Raw genomic sequence first — 11,221 nt, 5'->3', positions numbered from 1 at the left:
CCCTTCAGTTTCCAAAATCTTGGTATACAAACTATATTCTACAAATCAATGAGGTAGAATTAACAAAAATAACTCAATATTTGTTTGCATGTAACTTTTAATTCAGTCTTATCAATATTTAGTCAATCATTGTTATATATGTAAATATCAAATGGCTGTTGTTCATGATTTAATTTCTTTTAAGCATGTAATTATTAGATGTTTCATTGATAAGCTTCTTAAAGCACGGGTAGTTTTAAATGATTAATTGTTGAACATATTTTGGTATCCAATGAAAACGTTGATCCCATCCATACAGATTGAAGCCCAAATGCACATTGAGTGTGACATGGTCCTGACATTCCCCAATCTGATGCCAAAGCCTGTTGAGTTTTGTGATATTTTTTATCACATGAATGAGGACACAAACCCATCCTTCAAAGGCCTAGCATGAAACAAAGTTTAGACTCACAATATCCCTAGTACCAAAGACTTAACCAGCTTGGTAAGCTATTATTTTCAAAGTTAAAAAAATTGATCACAAGTCTATTTCAGAACCTTCTACAATTTACCCTTTGATGTTGAATCATTGGACATCACCCTTGGCACATTATGATGAGGCATGTATACTACTAAGTTTTTGTTGACCCCAAGAATTGATTTTGATGAATAGTAAGACGGTTGAACATATAATTTGTCTAATAGTCTCATTAAATCGATATTTTAGATAAATTAGTAGATATCAAAAGATTGATCCTTGAGGCTCAAATAAAATCGAAAGAAAAGATTTTAGAAGCTTAATTGAAGTGAAGGAACTTTGAAATGAAAGTGGAAAAGATCATCAAAGATTGAAATCAAAATAGATTTTAATTTAAAAAATTTTAAAAAATTTAGTTGAGGGCATCTCGAGTCGACTCAAGTAGAATTCGAGTCGACTCAAGCTGAAAATTAGAAGAAAAAAAAATTTTGGTGTACAAATGTTTCAGCCGGTACATCTTCGAGTTGACTTAAATTTCACCCGAGTCAACTCGGATAAGGAATAACAGAAAGATAATTATGCAGAACAAAAAATTAAAGCACCGAATGACAGATCGAGTCGACACAAATTACTCGAGTTGAAGTTACAGGAAAAAATAGAGCGTTGGATTTTCGAAAAGACAGGCTCAAAGGTTATTTGAGTCGACTCAAGCTCAATCTGAGTCGACTCGAGTTCCAATGATTAGTTCTACAGAATTTTTAAAACTTCGTAGATTTGTATCCAACGACTCTATTTTAGATTTCAATCATTAAAAATAGCTTTTTGGACTTTCAAATACTGATTTAATGCCAAAAACAACGGGTTGACAAGATAAAAAAGTGAGAATCAAAGAGAATAGTGAAAAACAATAAGAAAAGATCAAGAAATATTGAATAGAGAGCTTTCACTTCTTAACTATCTGAACAATCAAATCAAGAAAGTCTTTTCAATCAGAAGATAACTTCTTCAGCTGAAAAACTTTCTCAAAAAGAGATTCCACAAGCTTCATCAACAATCATTTGCTCATTAAAGGAGTTTTTATAGTTTTGTTACTTTGTTTTCATCTATTCTACTGTAACTAGTTTTAATTGAGGATTGAAGCTAGGTGATAGGCTCATCCAAGCTTTGCAATTGGATTGTAAGCCAAGGGTGGGCTTAGATTAGGTTTTGATTGATGATTCTATGTAAAACCAACTGGATTGCGAATAGTGAGTTCGAAAAAATTATCCAGCTATAATCTTAGATAAATTATAGTGAAAATTTTTTTAAAAAAATCTTGAGAAGTGGATGTAGGTGCTGAGAGCACCAAACCACTATAAAAGTTGTGGTATTTGTATGTTGTTTGCCTTTTATTCTTTCTTCCATATCTTCTACTTTCTAGCTTACTTAATTGCATAATTTTTTGCACTCACACATTCCTCACTGTTTTGCAAAAATCTACACATATCTTGTTTAAATTTTTGAAAATCCAATTCACCACCCCCTCTTGGGTTATCTGCAGGGCAATAGTTTTACTTCTAAATGTAGGGGCTTGTAGCCACATGTATGGGGTCCTTGGAGAGCAAGGCGCATGCAAATTAAGCCAATGTAGTATAGATTTTTATGGCAATCATTTTTATTTATTTTTTCTGTTATGCCATGCATGTTTCCTTGAAGTTTTTATTTATGTTTGTGATAATCTAAGTTGATTAACAATTTGAAAGAACAAATATTTTCTTTTTTAAAAAATAATTTTCCCTTTGTAACCAAGGGCCACTCCTTTCTTTTGCCCCAATTTAAGTGTTTCATACCATAAACATGACATGATATCACAAATTGGTATCTACATACAAGCTTGCAAATTGGGCTATAGCTCGACATTTGCAACCCTCCACCAAATTGAGAAGTTCTGGTTACAAATCTTGGGAGATTATTCTCCAAAGGGTTAGACATAACTAAATGTTGCATCATTTCTTCTATTTCAAATAGAATAGAAATAAAAATTAGGAAAATCAAAGAACATTAGCTTGGAAGCATAGCAGCCAGCATCTCAGCTTTGTTTCTTGAAAATGATTAGTGCACTCCTATTATTATTCTCATGATGAGAAAAAAATGTATGGGCTTGTATATGCTCAATATGATTGCTAATCAAGCCTAGAGATTCAAACAATGATTAAACCCTAGAAAATTTTTTAAATAAGCAATTTAGGCTTAAAGGAGTAAAATAACATAATCTTTTCCTATTTATAATGATAGCTATCACTTGGGTATGTCAGTCCACTCCCAAGAAAAACTCCACTAGATCAACTTCTTTTTTGATCAACTTGATCGATAGTTTTTTCCTCTCTTTTTGATACTTCTAGAGCCAACATCTGACTCTTATAAGCAATTTTATGTGTTACATTCATGAATAGCATTATCTCAACTTTTAATTTGTAGTTTTTCATATTTTTTTTCCCATTTATCCTTTTCAAAATTATGAGAACTCAATGATTGAAATGAGCCAAGGTAGAATGAGCCAAGGTAGTGTTTACACCACATCTCAACAATATAATTGGTGATGAAAAGTAAGTGTCCTATGAATTAAGCATATATGATAGGATCAAAGCAAATGAGAATCATATAACTTTTGCTAAGATAGATAGAGTTCGATTGTGAAATCATATTAAGAGTGGAGTTATAGGCTGAACAGATAGAATTGGATCATAATGTGAATAAGTAGGTTGAAAGATCAAGTCTTGACCATAAAAGAATGTTGGTAGAAGATTGAGACGATTATATCAATCCTAGATTCCAAAGAATAGATGATTATATTATAGATTGAATGAGAGAAGATAGCCAATACAAGCTATGTCAGTATAAGTCAAAGGTCAATAGTGTAGAGTGATTATTTTTATGTACGTGCATAGTTGGAATACAGTTGGCAAAGAGGTGAGGAGTAGATGTGGGAACAACGACCAGAGTGGATAGTTATTGTGCACGAGGAAAATTGTAATGTATTAGTATGAATAGTAAAATTGTACTCTATAATAGCTTTCTTTCAACAATCAATCCTATCATGTTACCATATTTTTATCTTAATTTCTTACTCTAGGAGTAAGTATAACTTAGATTTTCTACTATAGCCCACTACTACATATTTATTGCAACCTATCATTATATTTTTATTATAGTGCAGCACTATAATTGTATAATAGTCTACTACTACATCTCTATCGAGTTCCATCTCCTTCGAATGGTGGCATGATAATAGTAAAAGTGCATGAAGATCATTTGTATTTGGATCTATGCTACTCTTTATTATCCCTTTGATCAACACCTTGACTAGTTTAACACCAATGGCATGCCAGCACGCATATTTATTTCTTACCTAAACAATCTTGGCAACTCATCTTTGTTAATTGACCAAGTTTTTTGGGATCCTAAGTTCTCTGGCTTATCCAAACCAAGATGAAAAAGATAGCAACATGCTTTCTAACATGTCCGATGGGACCATTGTGAAGCTATTGTCATATCACGAAAGAGACCATGCAAGCTTCCTGGATGCAAGCTTGCTGGATGATGACTCCTCTACTAAGATATCTTCTTTAGGAAGTGGTCATGCAACTTTAGACTTATCTGGAGGTACATAGGTGTAGCTTATTGGAGAGCTCTTGCATCAAGCGGCTGTTATATTAAAGTCATTTGAAGAATAGAATAAGACTACATAGTTCACGATAAAGCAAGCAGAGAAACTTGATTTTGTCATGGAAGATAGAGTCACTCGCCACAGTATGCCGTGGCGGACATGGCTGATCAAGAGACTAAAATGGGTGAATCAGCTTATCAATCTTTGATGCAACATGTGGACATCCCTGACAATTTAATCTCGGCAAATCAAGGAAAAGTGACCAAAGACTATATGGTGTTCTTCGAAGACTTTAGTTGAGGAAAAAAAAAAAAAACATGTGTAAAAGGTCCTGGTGGGTCGACGCACATGCTTTGGTCAGGAAAATCTACTGTTCTTTGTAAATGGACAATAGTGTGATGGCCTTATGATTTCAAAAGTTGAAGGGTAATTATATCAAAAGAAGTTACGTTGGACCCAGGTACATGTGTTGGTCAAGCAAATTAAACATCCTTTTATGGATGGATGGTGGTGTGGCGGTCTTGCGGTCATAAAAGCTAGGGGTGACCACGTCAAAGGAAGAAGTCATACCCTGCTTGGAGATTGTGCATGTGAATATCTTATGCTGGGGTCATTAATTATCATCTCTTTTTCATATGAAGATCCCATAAGGAGTGGAGTTTAATTATTCGAATGGTTAAGGATGCCCACGTGGATTGTGGATAATATGGATCATACCGTTCTACAAAAATCTAGTAGAGGATCAAAAAAGTGATGAATTTAATATGAAAGCAAAAGAAATAAATATTATTATATTTTATATATCATAAAGAATACATTCTTTAAGTTTTGGCCAAGTAGCCAATGCAAAAAAGTAATACCCTATTTTTGTCTAAAATCCTCTCACAACTCTTTAGAGTCTTCTCTACTCCTCTTGAAGAGTTTGCAATATTGGCTCAAAGATGATTATCTTGCTGAGGAGGGCTGAAAGTTGAGATTTGTAGGCTTCTAGGCATTTTCTAGCCACATCTAACTCTAGAATCTCTTCTGATTATTTTGCTTTAGCTCTACTTATTCCTCCTTTTGAAGGTGACTGTTGCAGCAGACCTTGGTTAGCGTTGTTTCAATGGATGGAAGCTAATCTTTTCAAGAATATAATTTATCTTTGACTGACGTGTACATATCCAAGGCAAGCCTAGCTTCTTCTTCCAAGAAAGAGATTCTAACTTCTAGCTTATCGATGCGGGTAATTATTTCATCAGCTTTCTTGATTTGATTGGCTAGTGGAAGTTAAATATTAGAAATATTGGCTAGCCTATGTTGAAGGTGATGATCTATGGAGGGATAGGTTGAACACTGAAAGATTAGGATAGCATCTAAAAATTTAGTTATGACCTTTGAAGAAACCACCTCATAGATAAAGATTTTGAGAATATGCTACAATAATCTTTTAGTTGTCCTCATTTCTACAGTGATATTGGATGATAAGTGGTTGATATGAGCATCAACCGATCAAGCCAATAATCTGGCCTTGGTACTTACCAATGACTAAAAGATGGAGTTGGAATGATAATAGTTTAGAGTCATTAGGGTGATGACTCCTAGTTGTATCAGTTGCAAGGACTTAAGGCCTAGCATTTATGGCCCTTAGAGGCAGTCAGGAGGCGACGAGAGAGAGAGAGGAGTCAACTCGGTTAATGGGATCTGATATCTCATGATGTTATCGTTAGGATACTGTGATTATTAGTTTAATTTTAATTTTTAAAATTAAAAATACATAAAAAATAGTGAGTCGGATCAATTCCACAGAGAAGGTAATACTGATTTGAAATCTTTAATTTTATAAAAAAATATGAAAAAAAATTGAAATAAAAAAATAGAAATTAAAAGTGAGAGAAAAAAAAAATTGATACTAAGATCTACTATCTAAATCTTAGTTTCTACTTGCAATAAAATAAAGAATAAAAATTTAAAGTGCATAAAAATAACTTTTGTATTAATTAAAAATAAAATTTAATTATAAAAAATTTAAAAGACTAAGTAAATAAAATAAAATAAACTGTAACAAAAATTTTAAAAAATAATTAAATAAAATAAAAATTATAACAAAGATCTGAAGTTGATTGGCGTAGCCTCATCGGGAAGATGGTTGATGAACACTTTCTTCTTCCTTCAAACTCCTCATAGCATGCTAGGCTTTCTCTTCTTCTTCCTTTTTAGATCTAACCTTCGAGATGGTGTAGGTATGGAGATGGTGCAGGAAATAATACTCTTCTTCTCAGCACCTTTTACCTTGAAGCAGCCTTCAACCCAAGCTTTGCCACCTACCCTCTCTTTCTTTGTGCCGCCCCCTCTCTTAGATGATTTTTCTTGTATGTTAGGACCTCATTTTATTGCCTTCCTAGCCTCCTGATATCAAGTCTCATTGTTTCCCATGAAATGCTCTTGTTTTAGGTTTCCTGGTTGCACTAAAGCTCTCTATTTTGCATCCCAAATGCATCCCATGTGAGAAAATAATTTTTGACCATCAGATCATGATCCAACCACCCAAACCACACCAAAAACAATTCTAAATCAAGTCGGGAATGATGCTGGCTGTTGGATTGGGCTTCAGATTGGATTTGGATCTTTGGATGGTGCTAAAGAATCAATTCTGTTTCAACTCTCAACCAGCAACTCACCCTGACCATTGGATCTCGCCCCTGGATCGCTTGGAGCCGTCGGATCACACACAAGATATGGGCCACCACTGCTGGATATGGGACGGATTGTTTCTGACTATTTGATGGCGTGTTTCAGCTGATCTCAGCCAATATTGATCAGCGCACAAAGCCTCCCCCACCCCTGTAGACCATGACATGAACCGACAGAAATATTTTATGGACCGCACCCTGACTCTATGGACCGATCGATTGGTCCACCATACATCGGAGGCTTTAAAATTGATTTTTGGGCTAATTTTTGATCGATTTTTGGATGATTTTTGGGTCTCTTGACTTGTTCTCCATGTCTAACATTTCTTGCTATATACGTAATGAAATTGAGCTTGAATTTAGGCTTAATTGAGCTTGATGTGATAAAATTTTTATGACTAATAATTTTTAAAAAAGAGCATAACAAGTATCAAATATAAAATAATAAAGATTAAATATCAAATATTTTAATATTTTTATGTCATATTTAATGTATTGATTATACCTCCCAACTTGAACTTTGCTCATCCTCAAATAAAGAAAGAATTTAGAGTTAAGTACTATTTAGCTAAGAGTTTCTAATTTTATCAGATAATTTTCAAAAAGGGCCATTACTGTTCAGTAGAGTATAAGTGAGGTATGTCATTGAGGTATTAGTACTAATCAATGTGAGGATTAAGTGAAGAACATTAAATTTTTTCTAAATTTTTTCTAAATTACCTCCTATCTTTATCTCTAAATCATCTAACTTTTATACGGATAAGTGTATTGTTACTTCCGTCTTTCATTTATTATAAAAACATCTTCACATTGCTCACTTTTTGATGCAAACCACAATGTTTACTTAGGTGAACAGATTTGATTACTTGGTGAAAGATCAATGTTTAGACTTTATTCTTTTTTTTTTCTATCATTGTATTACTATTGAGTGTCTTAACCTCTTAAGCTTTCTGTCTGACCCATGTAGTGAGTTTTCAGTCAATGACTTTCGAGTTAGATGACTTTAGGATACTAGATATAAAATATATTTCGAACTTATTTATTCGAATCAAATAAGCTACGAGTTAAGACTAGCTTTACAATAGAGCTTTTTTGCCCTTCATATTTTTTGATGTGAAATTCAATACTTTCTTAGGTAAAGAAGTCCGATTACTCAGTATGAAGTACTTGAAATTTTTTTTTCATATGAAAAAATGTATAGTTATCCTACATAAGTCCATAAAAAGTAAACTCTTCTTTGATGCTGGTAGGTGAATTTAGAAATGCTTAAGGAAATAATGTTTATATTTAAAAGTTAACTCTTTATTGAATTTTCTTAATACTTGATCCTTCGATATCTCACAAACTATTTGGGCTGTGCATCAATTTACTTTTTTAAAAAAATACTTGGTTTAACTCAATTCTTAAGCATAATTGGATGCTTAAATACTAAATACTAACTTATTCAACAACTTATTATTTTTATTATTTTTCTCTTTCCCAACTTAATCGATATTGTGCTTAATGGAGTAAGAAAAATAAAAGAAGAAGATAAAGAAGAAGAAAAGGAGAGATGTCATTTGACCCAGATATATACTTAGTTTAGCCTGACCTTCATGATTCCACTCGAAATCTTTTCAAAATTTGTTCTCTCCCTAACTTAATTCTAAACTCAAAAAAAAAAGCTAAAAATAAAAAGAAGATTCAAATGTAAAAGCTGGGTTACCTTCCAACAAGTGCTAAGTTTACCATCTTAGCTAGACACGAGTCAGGTTCCTAAATAAACTAAAAGAAAGGAAAGTAAAATACAAGGATCTGGATTACCTCTTAGGAGTACTAAGTTTAAAGTCGTCAACCAGATTATGTCGATTTTCTCTATCCCATGTCGAATATTGGATTGAAAAATTTTAATATGAAAGGTGAATCAAGTAGGGCATTCACCTCCTGGACTTGGATTTCTTCAATGGACTCGAGTTTCTTCAATGGGCTCATCTAGAAAATCATCTTTCGTCAAATCTAAAGAGGAATCAGACTCAACTATCTCATCTTTCAGATCAAGTATAGAACATCTTTCCTCCTTTTGAACGTTGATTCTCACCTTTTGATTTCCAAAAAAAAATATCTATGGCTCCTATTTTACAGTTGATGTTGGCATTAGCAGTGTCTAGGAATGGACGACCTAAAATTATAGAATTCTGATTCAGCTCGTAGGATAGTTTTATATCAAGTATGAGGAAGTCTACTAGAAAATAACATTTGTTTACTCTAACTATGACATCCTCAATCAAACCACATAGTATTTTTACTGATCTATCAGCTAATTGCAGAATGACCGATGTGGGTTTCAGTTCTTCAATCTCAAATTTTTTATAGATCGAGGTTGGAAGTAGGTCACACTAGCTCCTAAATCTAACAAGGCTCGGTCAAAGGTGATGCCTCCCATAACATATGAAATTAAAAGAGCACTATGATCTTTTATTTTTTAAGTAATGGATTCAACAGGACTGTACTTATATCCTTAGACAGCATAATTTTCTTTATCGTTCATGACTCATACTTTTGGGTGTAAGGTTTCTTAAGAAATTTAGCGTAAGCTAAAACATGCTAATTGCATCGAGGATGGATAAATTAATATCAAAGATGGATAAATTAATATAAACTTGCTTAAATAATTTTATTAGCTCCTCATTGCTTGCTCCTTGCTTTTTGCTGGAAGAACCGGTTTCTAGAGTTGAAGGAAATAAAACCTTAGGTTTATATATCTCAGATAACTCATCTGCTCTTTTCTTCCTTTTATCTCTCTCACTTAGATTGGAATGAGCATCAATACTAGTTCTAGGCTTAGGTTCTTCTATGCGTTTATCTTAATACTAACCTCTTATTCTAAGTTCACATTTTGGCTAGCATCAGTACTAGCCTCTCTCATCTGGTTTTGGTATGGATCCTTAAGAATCCTACTATTTTTAAGCTCAAAAATTACTTTGACATTCTCAAATTGAAGATTCTTAGGTGGGATATTAGATTGATGACTAGGTCCAGATGGTTGGTGGACATTCGGTGGGTTATTCCTGGGATTTGCGATATGTTGGCTCGATAATTAACCTGGTTCTTTCCTCATGGTAGACTCAGTATCTATCCTATTTATGCTTCTAGGTTGGCGATGGATTACTGTTGGGTAATAATTAGTTGTTGAAGTTGAGTAAACCTATCGTCAGCTAGATTGATCTATTGAGAAGGTGGGTATGATGGCTGATTGTGATATGGTAGCTAAGTAGGCTGACTAGGCTGGCCTTTATTATGGACATAATTCTGGTATTAGGGTCTATTTTGAAAATTTTGCATAGAATGAAATTAGGTCTGAGCCTGAGTCTACTGGGATTTTCAAGAAAAATTAGGATGGTTCCTCCAACCTGAGTTATATATGTTTGAGAGTGGATCATTAACCGACTTAGAGTAGTCTTGTTCAGCTTGGACTTATTCTTGGATGAAAAATAGAAACTGTGCAGCTGTGGAATATTCACTCATATGATGGGTTGGGCTAGCACATATAGAATAAATCTCCTGATAATTAGAAGGTGATGTGTATTGTACAGGAGATTGTTGACCTAGAGTTAGGACTTGATCTAACTTTTGGGCAAGAAGATCGATTTTATCTAATTTCTGAGTTATTAGATTTAAGTCAGTCTTAGAACTAGAGTTTGGATGTTTGATCTCAAATATTTCTGTCCACTTTTGGTGAGAAATTGACCTTTCATAGGAAGATATATAATGAAGTATGGTTGATCGAGTTTTTGCTCAAGATTTTAAACAAAGCATAGACTTCATCCTCACTCTTGCTCATGAATGCACCTCCATAAGATGCATCTACCATCTGTTTATATTGGTCTCCTAAATCCTCATAAAAAGCTTGAATAATTTGTCACTTAGATAGACCATGGTGTGAGCATTTTCTCAAAAGTTCTTTAAGTCACTCTCATGACTTATGAATTTGTTCTCCTGAAAGCTAAGCAAATCCAATGATGGCTCACCTCATGGTGTTGGTTTGATCAATGAGATAGAATTTCTTAAAAAACTCATACTGCATTTTAGCCGAAGTTTGGATTGGTCTCTCTATTGTGTCAAGTCAGTGTTTGGCTTTGTCCTTTAGTGAAAAAGAGAACAAGATTAGTCTAAGTGTACCATCAGTAAAATTTTAAATTTTCATAGTAAAATATATTTCTAAGAACTCATCCAAATGTTTATAAGGATCTTTATTGGTGTTCCCATAGAAAGATAGAAGCATCTAGATTGTGGTTGACTTGATTTTATATTAACTCGCTGGAATTTCAGATAAGTGGATACAAGTTAATGGATTATAGTCGGAAGGAATGAATAAAATATTTCTTCTTCTATTTTGATGATTCTTCAAGATTTTCAATCATTTGGTTATCGGATTTAATGTGTATCAGCCGTTCAATTTCAGGATTA

The sequence above is a fragment of the Elaeis guineensis genome, chromosome 3 (assembly GCF_000442705.2).
Source record: "Elaeis guineensis isolate ETL-2024a chromosome 3, EG11, whole genome shotgun sequence".
Lineage (NCBI taxonomy): Eukaryota > Viridiplantae > Streptophyta > Magnoliopsida > Arecales > Arecaceae > Elaeis > Elaeis guineensis.
Note: the sequence above shows the minus strand (reverse complement) of the source record.